The following is a 12,343-nucleotide window of genomic DNA, read 5'->3' on the forward strand; positions in this document are numbered from 1 at the left end:
ACTACTTGGAGTTGAAGACATGAACGTCTTGTCAACTTAATCTTGAGGGGGAGTGTTGAAAAACAAGCTCAAAGTGTAGTGTAAAAATGCTATTTTTAGTTAGCTCTATTTAAGAGAAAAGCAAGATTTAGTTTTAGAAGAGAGTACTTTTTATCCCTTGTATATTGCCAAGCACACTAGCAAGCAAGAATTATGAGCGTGCTCTTCCTCTTCACTTAATCTACACTTAGCAGTCCTTTGAATAGCTTCACTTTATGTTGTCTTGATCTCCTTGGCCATTACCTTGATCGTGTCTTGTAAGAACTTCGCATACTATATTTCTGGTTGAATCAAATGTAGCTTCAAATTTCTTAAGATACTTGATCCCTATGAATATAACCAAAAACATGATGTTGATACAGGGAAGGTATTGCCCATCCTTGATGAAGGTTATACATTTCTTGGTTCAATTGAAAGCTTGATTAGTAATTGTCCAATGATATGAGAATAAAAAATGAGAGAGGAGTGGTGTTGTTGTTCACATGACAATGATAACCTCACATCCAGCATGATGATGATCATGACTAGAATAATGGCAACAATGGCCACGGCTAGGATGATTATGATTAAAGCTAATGATGAAACATATATGGAGCCGATCCATTTGTGAGACTGAATTGGCTACCAAACAAGCTAATATTCTTTCCCTTTGAATTTCTAACAAAAAACCATAGATGTAATTAGTGTAAGCTTTGGGGTACGCTCTACACACTCTCTCATTCATCCAAACTTCAACTCCATGTTTGTTAGTCTTCTTTATTACTTTCCTTGCGGTTTCTTTGAGAAGGTAGCTTTGTACCACTATTCTAAATGTACCTTCTCCAAGCTTTCTTCCACATTCAAATTCTTTCTTTTTGAATGTGGGTCAAATGAGTTGCTTTAAAGGAGATAACAAGAACATATCCCAGAAGCCTAACGTCATGCCAGGGGTCACCCAGAGCAACCACAAAGAGTGCATGGAAGACCCTGGCAGTTATGATGTGTTGAGATATCGAGCTCAAATAGTGTTGTAGACATTGATGACCCGTCGAGGTGATACCTTCCGCACTTATGCAATTGGCACGATTGGTGAGATTACGTGGTTGATATGCTAAGATGGGGGTTGATATGCTACCAACCAATGGATGGCAGGTTGTATCATAGCCACATTTAGATTTCTAGAGTATAGCATAGTTATAGTGTCAGCTCATATAGTCGGTGGACTGACCATTGTATATCATAGTAGGAGAGTACTTTCTTTTATAGTATGTACTCTTATTTCTTTAGTTTATGGATGTAGAGAAAAGAAGAACATAGAAGAAAATTCAGCCATTTCTCTCTCTCGTGTCTTACTTTCTAAGGTGTGTGTATTTTTGCTTCCAAGAAGGAACTCAAGCTTTCAGTCTCTTGCATTTTAGAGTAAAGCAAGGTGCTTCTGTGTTGGTGCACTCCCATCATTGTATAAAGAAGCTATACTATTGTTAGAAGCCTACTGGTGATCTGTGTCTGAGCGAGGTTTCGCTTGACCTAGTTTACGATAAAACCATTCCAAAGGTTAGATCACTTCTCTGCAGGTCATGTGCTCCCTTCCGCTATCACAGGTTTTACCAAGAAGCCCTATAGACAACTTCCCTCCCTCTGCACACAGAGAGAAACCCTGACTTTGCACACAGAGAAACCCTGCCTTCCAACCATGACTTTGTGAGCCTCCGCAGGCTATCGTAGCTTTGATATCGCTTCTGATGATAGCTATGGACGGGTGAGAGATGCTTGATTGAGTAGCCACCTTGGTTGCACTGCTTGTATTAGTCTGGACTGAGATCGCTGTTTGCTTCTCATGCCAAGGTCTTCGCCGCATTTGGACCCGTAACATTGTCAAGCTTATTTACACCATGATTATTACAATAGCGTGCTTTGATACTAATGTCACAAGTCTCAACCTCTGCTAACATAATCAGCCAATAGAAATTGAAGATTAAAAACAAAGAAAAACAACCCACACCACATCATTGGGTCCAATTTGTCCCCCCCACAGTGGCTCCCCTCCCCTTCTAGAATATTTATTATAACTTTATTCTAAAAATAGACCAGTTGAGTCAATAGTAGCCTACTCCATCATCCGAATTCGGGTCTTCTTTATAATAATAAAAAAACCTTAGTTTCTTGTGCACTTTACAATAAATTTAATCTCCTAGACATCTACAATCTGCTATAAATTGCCATTACAAATATAACACCCATCCACACCAAAATAAGACGTTAATTAAATATGAAAATTGGCACATTGCTATAGATACTCTATGCGACACCATGATCAGCACTCGTACATGATGCACATACCATTATCCATGTGATACCTCAATCGGTACCCTCACACTACACTCACAACACCTAACAAGACCTATAACTCACATCTCAATCCGTATCGTGGCATTGCTCAACACCTATTACTCACAAGCATCAATCACATTGGTTACAATAACTAATTGGATTCCTTAATAATTAATCCTAACATGATTACACTCATAGGTAAAAACACATAACACCAATACACTAGCTCGATATTTAATACATGATAAATCACTCATAATACTAATAACACTAGTATGGCCCCAAATGCATATACCAATAACACTAGCCCATCACTATTAATGTGGTTATCACCCATGATACTAACTACCAACATGATATAACGGTATCTCGGGTGTGCCCAATCAACCATACAATGAAATATCTAACATGTCAGGTTTAGGGGTAGGCAAGCAACCAATCCAGTAGGTTCAAGTCCTTGAGGTAGGAAGCTTGTCGAGGTTGCATAATATGGTGTAGTGGTGGCATTGAGATGCTTAATGCAAGGCCTCATCTCTCAAGTCGTAAAAGTGGTTATAAGGTCTATAAACAAAGGGAAAGTGCTAAAAGAGGCATGTGCCTTTGCTTTGTTGGTTCTTGCACCAGGACTACCTGCATTCAATTGGCTATTATCGATGGTGGTCTCGAATTCTTTTGCGTAGTAGGATATGGTTCCACATATGATGGTGGTACTAGAGATAAGGCATCTTCGTTGCTTATTATTGTATCTTTAGTGGCGAGGTTTTTGTTGTGATTCTTATAGTTGAAGAAGTAGACAAAGAAGAGAGCAAGGAGTTGGAGGTTCCTATAGATCCAAACAATGGGTCATACCATGGAGGAGGCTTGTGTCCACCATAGCTCCCCCATCTATAGACGTGCTTGGATAGTTGTTGATGATGATGAGGCTTTGGTGCAGGTGCTGGTGATTGTGAGTATGTTTTCTTGTAAGATATGTTAGTGAGGAGAAAAATCCTTAGTGATTATTAAACGTGTTATGTATGTGATGGTGTGCTTGTGTGTGTTCTCATCCATGTGATAGCTCCAACTCTTCTACCTTCTTTGACTCTTATTTATACTTTCTTTGACATTTTTTCATCTCAACGTTCTTGAGAGAAGATTAAGAGGTACATGAAGAGGTTATTGCTAGCAAATTGCTTTCAATTCAAATGGTATCATTGAGAACAATTGGCAGTTGTGCTTACCCCTTTCAATGGAATATCCAAGCGATGGCTCATATTATGGACCAAGCTTTCATCCCACTATGGATTCCCCATTCAAAGATATACCTGGAAGTATGTCGATGGTGGCAAAGGTATGGTGCATACACACTTCCCCATCCAGAGATATACATCTAGAGATATAACATTGATACACATTTTGTAGTACTTATGCGGAAACCAAGTTATCCTCATGGTCTTGGAAAATTGTGAGCAAGGAGAACTTTGAGCCTCTTCTTCGACGCATGTTTAGTGAAGTTGCTTCTGATATTTTTCATGTACCTACGTTCCTTGTGCAGGGGTTATGTCTTTAATTTGAAGTTAGTGCACAAATGTCATGTGAATTACTCAACTGAGAAGTGGATTGACTCAAGCATAAACAAGGACGCTATGAAGGGAGATAGCAGTGAAAACAGGGTGAAGAGAAGCAAGCCTCGGAGGCGGAAGAATGGTGCTGCTTAGGACCAAGTGTGGAGGGGGGATAGTGGTGTAAGAATAGAAAACATTGAGTTGTGATGATGCAGGGAAGAATAAAACATATTGGTTGACCACTTATGTTGAGCTTGGTGAGGTGCTGATGGAAAAAATTGTAACCCCATGAGGTCGGCAATGTTCTGAAGGTGTTGGGTTGGGCATGAAGAAGATGCAGTTTTGATGCACTATGAAGCTCAATTGCCTAGGCTCTTTGAATTCTAGGACACCGGTAGTTTGATGTGCTTGGGAAGGTTTCACTTGCTCGATTTCTTGGATATTTTGCCCTGCACTTCTGGAATTGAGAGTGTAGTTTTCATGGCTCACTGTGGGAATCTCAATGAATTCATTACTCACCTATCCTAGTGAATTTAGTGTTGGAATTAGGGTTGCAGGAAAGCACACAAAGCTTGGAGAAGAAGAAGCAAGAATGCACACAACACACAATGTATTAGATTGTGTCAATGTACAAAAGATAAGTTAGCCCTAGAATTATGGGCGTATATACAAGCTGGGGGAAAAAACCTCCTAAAGAGGAAAAAAGTACCCCGGCGGTCCTAAGTGTGTTCACACACATCACTGCCTATATATATGGCAACAAATCTCCCCTGGGAGTGATGGTGTGAACGAGAGCTGGCACTTATGTATAGGGAAGTGCCATGCCCGAAGTAGATCAGTCCACAAAGGGGAGCAAGCCCAAAGCTTTGCGGAAAGCTTCGAACTTCTCACGAGGAAGCGCCTTTGTGAAAAGATCGGCGAGGTTGTCATGTGTTGGCACATAGGCCAAGCTGATCTCTCCTGCCTGCTCTGCTGAGAGTCTCTCCCTGACATAGTGATAATGCACCTCAATGTGCTTTGTGCGAGCATGAAAAATTGGGTTTCTCGCAACTGCCAATGTGCTTTGACTGTCAGTGTAGATAGAGGTGGCAGACTCTTGTCCTCCAACACCCAAGTCAGCCACCATAAGCCGTCTGAGCCACACACACTCAACCGTAGCTGTGAAAGCTGCCCTATACTCAGCTTCACAACTAGAAGTGGCCACAGTAGGTTGCTTCTTGCTCAACCAAGATATGCATGAGCTACCGAGAGCATGAAACAAAAACCACTTGTAGACACTCTTGTGTCATAGCAACCAGCCCTCGATCTGAGTTCGAAAAAGCATGTAAATCTGGCGGAAACGATCCCCCCTTGGGATAAAACAACCCAAGATGTATGGTGCCACTCAAGTAGCGAAAGATGTGTTTAACTACCTTCCAATGCTGAGATCCTGGGCTATGCATAAACCTGCTCACCTGTGAGACTGCAAACTGAATGTCCGGTCTCGTAATGCATACATAAATGAGGCAACCAACAGCTGTCTGATAGAGTGTGACATCAAAGTGATCTCCAGCCCCCGATCTGAGTTCGAAAAAGCATGTAAATCTGGCGGAAACGATCTCCCCTTGGGATAAAACAACCCAAGATGTATGGTGCCACTCAAGTAGCGAAAGATGTGTTTAACTACCTTCCAATGCTGAGATCCTGGGCTATGCATAAACCTGCTCACCTGTGAGACTGCAAACTGAATGTCCGGTCTCGTAATGCATACATAAATGAGGCAACCAACAGCTGTCTGATAGAGTGTGACATCAAAGTGATCTCTAGCATCATGAAGACTCAACTTCAAACCTGTCTCCATTGGAGTAGCAATAGGCTTGCAGTCTTCAAGGCCAAATCTCCGCAACAATGTCTCAATATACTTTGTCTGACACAAAGCAATACCTCCATCACACTACTTAAATTGTATCCCCAAATAATGATGGAAATGCTCCAAATCTCACATCTCAAAAGAGGCATTCAAATCAGCCTTAAAATCAGCAATATGACTCTCATTTGGTCCTGTGAGTAGCATGTCATCGACATAGAGAGCAATGATTAGATGTACATCATCCACACGTTTAACATACAAAGTGCTTTCTGTTGGACTATTCTGAAAACCATGTGCAGTCAAATATGCATGTATCTTTTCATACCAAGCTCGTGGAGCTTGCTTTAAACCATATAAAGCCTTTTTCAACCTGCACACTTTGTTTTCCTGCCCTCTTTGAACAAAACCACGAGGTTGCATTACATACACCTCCTCATGCAAATCTCCATTCAAGAACGCAGTCTTTATGTCCAACTAATGTACATTCCAACCATTATGAGCTGCCAATGCACAAATGCTACGAATGGTAGTCATACGACAAGTGGGAGCAAAGGTCTCATCAAAATCAATGCCCTTTTCTTGAGCATAACCCTTTGCAACAAGTCTAGCCTTATAGCGATCAACACTGCCATCTGGCTTTCGTTTCAACTTAAAAACCCACTTACACCCACCAATGGCCTTTTTTACCCATAGGTAAATCACACAAAGACCATGTACCATTCTTCATTATAGCATCATTTTCACTTTGCATTGCAGCCAACCAATTTTTTGATTTTTGTGCCTCATCAAATGAAAGAGGTTCTTTCTCTTCACACATACTAGACACAGCCAAAGCATAACAATCTGATGCATAAGAGGCATGCTGAAAACCTGAAGAACGAGTACGACTAGAAATAGGTGCATCAATTTTACTATCACGCAAGGTTTGCACCAGCCATTTAGGCATACCTCTAGCCTGCTCATTTTCAGCCCTATCCTCATAAATTACATCCTATAAATCTGCATCAAAAATAGACTGATCTATGATGTCGTTTGAAATCTGCATAGGCTGAATATTTGCCTCATTAGGACTTACATTTGAATTCCCACCTGTAAAACAGAGGCAACAACGTATCAAACCTGTCTCTTTGGTACACGATAACAAAGGCTGCACAGCATCTTCCACAAAAACAACATCTCGACTAATCAAGATACGCTTTGACTGCGGATGATACAATCTGTAACCCTTGCTCTCAGCACTGTAACCAACAAAAATGCATTTGACAGCCTTATCATCCAATTTTCTACGTTGTTGCACATAGGCACTAAAGCATAGGCCAAGCAACCAAAGACACGCAAGTGACCAATAGAAGGCTTTCTACCATGCCAAGCTTCGTATGGAGTAACAAACTGCAAGGCCTTAGTGGGATACCTGTTGAGTGAGTACATATGCAGCACACATGACAGCCTCAAGCCAAAACGCATGTGGCAAATCTTGGCTCTTGACCATACATCGTGCCATTTCCATAAGTGACCTGTTTTTCCTCTCAACAACACCATTTTGCTGAGGGGTATATGGCACTGTACATTGGTGTTTTATCCCACGACTAGCCAAAAATGCATCAAACTCTTTAGACATGTACTCCCCCCCTCGATCAGAACCGAGAGTGCCCACAGTACAATTGGATACATTTTCAACCATAAGCAAAAACTGTTTGAAGCACAAAAACACTTCGGACTTTGCCTTCAGTGGATATACCCATGCATGCCTTGAGTAATCATCAATGAAAGTCACGAAGTACAAGTGTTTACCAAATGATGGAGTTTGCATAGGCCCACATACATCACTATGTACAAGTTGCAATTTGCGAGTGGCTCGCACAGAAACATCCTTTGGAAACGCAGAACGCTGCATTTTGCCCAAAATACAGCCTTCACAAACATGTTTCAATGGTGCATCAAGAGGGGGCAATGAAGCAACCATATCAAATTTCTGCAGACGCAGAGCAAACTAGCAAAGTTCAGATGACCAAAACGAGCATGCCATAGTTGTGCATCTGAAACTGTCTTTTCATAAAAAACTGCATTTGCTAAATCTTCCACACACTTGTCATAAGAATTGAGCCTATACAGCCCACGAAACAAGGTGCCAGAATCACCAGAAGTCAAATCATGAACAGTACATCTGTCATCCACAAATTTGACTACAAGTCCAAGTCTAGCAAGCGCAGAGACAGACAATAGATTCTTCTTTATCCTTGGCACATACAAAGCATCTGAAAGTGTGAAAGCACTGCCATTTGCAGCAGTAAAAGCATAATTTTACCAACGCCCTTCACTGGGTAAGAAGCATTATTGGCACATGTGACAGTATTCCCATTAGGGACAGCCTCAAGAGACAAGTGAATATATCACGATGCGAGGTAATGTGCTTTGTAGCACCACTGTCAAAATACCATACATCAGAGTCAACAGAAACTGCCAAACATGCATCATGTACAAATGGATCAAACTGGCAATACACGCTAAACGCCCATTCTGTATCCTGCACAACATTTGCAGAATCTGCATTTGTAGAAGCATCTGCTATTGTGGCTGCATTTGACTCTTTCTTCTTTGCCTCTTTAGCCTTTAGCTTAGGACAATAGTTGCACCTGATCTTTTTCTTGCCTTTATCAAGAGCCTTCTCAGACCTATTGTTGCTACCTATGGAAGGAGAAGAAGTTGCAGACCTATTAATAGGAGAAGAAACAGTGGAAGGGGCTGCCTTTTACCACTTCTTCTTTGCTGGGCAGCAACAAATGCCTGATCAACTGCACGCTGCCTAGCCCTGTTTTTCCTGGACTGTGCTTCTTGCAAGAGCTTGTTGAGACTAAAGTATCATACTTGACAACATCAAGTCTGTCCTCAGTAACAAGTCTCCACGTGGAAGTAAAAGTCTGATATGACTCAGGTAAAGCATCAAGATTAGTCTGCACAAGAGAATGATAAGGAATAATCTCACCTGCAAAAATCAACTGTTCCTTGAGATCTTTAATCTCAGCAAGAAAAACATTCATGTCATCATCTTCTTGCATAATCTTCGATTCTAGCTCTTTACGCAGGTAAGAGATTTTTGCCTCGTTACGACCTGCATACAAACCAGCTAGAATATCCCAAGCCTGTTTTGCTGTTTTAGCTGAACGAATATGTGGAGTGATGTTACGTTTGATAGAAAGTGCAATCAAGGCATGAGCCTGCGCATCTTTACCATTCCAACGAGCTTGTTCAGCAGTGGGTAAAACAGCAGCAACAGTAGAGCTGCTAGAACCTACAACATCCTCAACAGATCCTACATCCACAGAACTTGGACATACATCCATACCTTGCACAATGTTCCACACTCCTTTTGCAACCAAAACATGCTGCATCATGTATGCCCAAAGTGGATAGTTGCTGTCTCCATCCAGTTTGTCATCAGCAGCAGACAACATGCCAAATACATCATTTATCAGCCATGGCCACTGACTGAAACTGATGCAAAAGCTACATGTAATGAAGCAAAGACTGAACAGAAAACAACTCGTGCTATGTAGCACGGTCCACAATAGAATACGTATGCCTGTTTTACAAAAAACTGCACTGTCGAAATTTCTGCACAAAATGACGAAAACACCTGTACAGAACTTGTAATGCAAAAACGGAGCCCGAAACGACCTTAGATGCAATTTTTGAGAACGCTAAGCCCTACGGGCCGTTGCAGAGTATAGGGACTTGCAAGCGCTCGTGAAAGCTCACCTCGCTCGTGAAAGCTCACCTCAATCGGAGAACATGAGTCGGAGGGTGCTGGCAGCATAGCCCTGGGAGCCGATGCTTGCTCTAATACCAATTGTTGGAATTAGGGTTGCATGAAAGCACACAAATCTTGGAGAAGAAGAAGCAAGAATGCACACAACACACAATGTATTAGATTGTGTCAATGTACAAAAGATAAGTTAGCCCTAGAATTATGGGCGTATATACAAGCCGGGAGAAAAAACCTCCTAAAGAGGGAAAAAGTGCCCTGACGGTCCTAAGTGTGTTCACACACATCACTGCATATATATATGGCAACATTCAGACTGAATTCATTACTTGCCTTGAGACTGAAGGGCCGAGACTTTGAGAAATCAAAAAAAAAAGATGGATAGTGGAATTTTGTAGGCATGGCTGGCAAGATTCTGTTTCTTTCTTTCTTTTTTTCCTTCCCTTTTGTGTTCTTCTCTGCTTTTTCTTTCTTTCCATGTCATGGCCATGGGGAAGGTGTTTCTCATGTAGCAAGTGAACAATGACCTCCTCCTATTGCCATCCACATATTCCAGCTGTTGAGGTGTCACACCATGATTGCATTCCATAGAAATTTGTGTTCTAGTTGTTGAGGTGAGGCCATAACGGCCAAGAATGGCCGTCAGGTTGCCATTTTCTAGTAACCAGCTCCTCCCGGCTGGTGTGATCGGCCACCTCTTGGAAAATGGCCTCCTAGCAGCGACCATTCCATACTCCTTAGTCTTCTTCTCCTTTCTCTTCTTCTTATGTTTTTCCAGCTCTCCTTTTCGTTCTTCTCCTCCTCTTCTCCTTCTTCGTCCTCATCATCTTCTTCTCCTCCTCCTCCTCTTCTCCTTCTTCTCCCTCTTTTCCCCTTCCCCTTTCTTTTACCTTGTCTTGCTGCACTTTCTTCACCTAGCTGCACTTGCTCCTTCTGCACATTGTTATTGCATGTTGCTTGCTACACTACTTTGGCATTAGGCTAGCTTGCCTCTACTATTATGCTATTGCTGCAGTCATTGAGCTACCCTCCTTTGTGGCGCTAATGGAAGGGTTGATGGTGGTGTACATGGCAGGGCCAGCTGAGCCTAGTGGACTATAGGGGTTTGATGTGGGTTTGTACCGAGCAGTAGGCTGGTTTGTAGGTTCGTTACCCTCATGACTATGTGACACACCATGTTTCAAGAGGGATCTATGGTTGGAAAGATGCATTGCGATTGCGACAATTTTGGACGGTTGATTTTTTGCTGTCGGAATTGAACTAGGAGTGAACTACGGGGAAACGATCTTGAGGGTGAACTAGTAGGGGGAAGGGGGATGGGTTTAGGACTTAGAAGACTTTTGAGAAAGTTCAAAAGAGGATTTGAACTCAGAATCTACATTTAGGAATTGAAATGTCTAACCACTATGTCATACTTTCTAGCAAAAACTTAGGATCGCTAAAAAAACTTTATTTTGATAAGAAACTAATCTTTCAATCCCCTAGTTCACCTAAAGTTTATTCCTCTAGTTCACTTTGAGTTCACTCCTAGTTCATTTTTTTATCAAATAATTTTCATGTTAGTTCAGCCTTTGTTCACTTAACCCTAGTTCACCCTTAGTTCACTTTAGAATCTGACGATGCAGATTCAATACCGATCGTGACACCTAAGCTCTAGAAGGACCCCTAATACCATATCTTTATGCATCCTACATATTGTAAGAGAAGAGAGTGTGTGGAAGCTTATGAACTTCAATATTCATGATTGGGTGACTATGCTAAGAAGAATGCGAGGGAGAGGATGAGCTTGAGCTCCTTGCAAGTAAGCACACACATGCAAGAGTAGACAAGCACATATAAGAGATGGATGGCTAAATTTTCTTCTATTCTCTTCTCATCTACAACCATAACATAAAGAGATAAGAGCACATACTATAAGGAAAAGTACTCTTTCTACTGTAACATGCAAAGGTCGGTCCATAGTGTGAACTTGACTACATGAGCGGACGCTATAACTATGCCATAAATCTAGTACATTATTGGCATATCACCCATGATCTCACCAACCCAACTAGTGGCATAAATGTGGAAGGTATCACCCAAGTAGGTCATTAATGTTCACAACACTAGTTGAGCTCGTCAATATTCCACACTCCCACTTGAGCTCAAATCCACACACTATATTCCAAGTAAGCTCCTAAACTTTTGGAGCTTCTGAACCCAATGCTTTCATGAATACGTGATCCTTTGTGTTGATATATACAAAATCCACATCACCTACTAAAACCTTATCCCTTATAAAATGATAATACAACCTCAATATGCTTTGTCCTAGCAGCATGATAGACTTGGTTATTAGCCATAGTTGTATGCTACTTATATTGTCACAATAAATGATAATGGCCCTATCTACAGGCTCACCCACATCACTAAGTAGCTTATAAAAGCAACCCAATACTATGCCTCTGTACTAGACAAGTCAACTCTTGTTGCTTCAACTCACCATCACCAAGCACTCCCAAAAGAGAACATAAAGCTGCTGGTAGATCTCTTATTTGAGACACTACCAATCCAATCAACCTTTTTTATACCCACGTGACTATATCTGTATACCCATTTTGTTATATCTATCTACCAATATCATAGAAAAAACCATAATAAATAGGAGACTTCATGTATCTGAGAATCCATCTAGCACATCTAAGTGTGGCTTCTTGGGGATGTGCATAAATGGACTCACAAGTCCAAAAACATAGCTTAATTCTACCCTAGTAATGGTCATGTAGATTAAGCTACCCACTATGTGCATATACATAGTGGGATCCTCCAAAATCTCACCTGTATCTATGGAAAGCTTAG

The sequence above is a fragment of the Cibotium barometz genome, chromosome 40, assembly GCF_041138505.1.
Source record: "Cibotium barometz isolate CiBa-2024 chromosome 40, ASM4113850v1, whole genome shotgun sequence".
In the NCBI taxonomy this organism is placed as follows: Eukaryota; Viridiplantae; Streptophyta; class Polypodiopsida; order Cyatheales; family Cibotiaceae; genus Cibotium; species Cibotium barometz.